Source organism: Strongylocentrotus purpuratus, unplaced genomic scaffold (genome assembly GCF_000002235.5).
Source record: "Strongylocentrotus purpuratus isolate Spur 01 unplaced genomic scaffold, Spur_5.0 spur5_scaffold_7, whole genome shotgun sequence".
Taxonomy (NCBI): Eukaryota; Metazoa; Echinodermata; class Echinoidea; order Camarodonta; family Strongylocentrotidae; genus Strongylocentrotus; species Strongylocentrotus purpuratus.
This window is the reverse complement of record NW_022145613.1, coordinates 22,188,806-22,189,256: the sequence shown is the minus strand read 5'-3', so window position 1 is coordinate 22,189,256 and position 451 is coordinate 22,188,806.

Below are 451 nucleotides of genomic sequence, written 5' to 3'. Positions count from 1 at the left end.
AAAAAAAAAAAGTGTATATAGGCGCTTTTTTGAGGCCTAAAACAATTAATGGTATCGTCCGTTATAACAGAAAGAGGACTATACCATTATTTTGTAGGGGGGATTTACACGTTATTTTTTGCTTAATGTCCGATTCTAGGGGGGTTGTAAAAATGGCGAAACCATGTTAAGAACTGCAAAAAAGTGTATATAGGCGCTTTTTTGAGGCGTTTTCGTTAGTTTTTATCCAAATGGCAAAAACACCCCTAAAACAATAATGGTATCGTCCGTTATAACAGAAAGAGGACTATACCATTATTTTGTAGGGGGGATTTACACGTTATTTTTTTGCTTAATGTTTCCGATTCTAGGGGGGTGTAAAAATGGCGAACCATGTTAAAGAACTGCAAAAAAAGTGTATATAGGCGCTTTTTTGAGGCGTTTTCGTTAGTTTTTATCCAATGGCAAAACA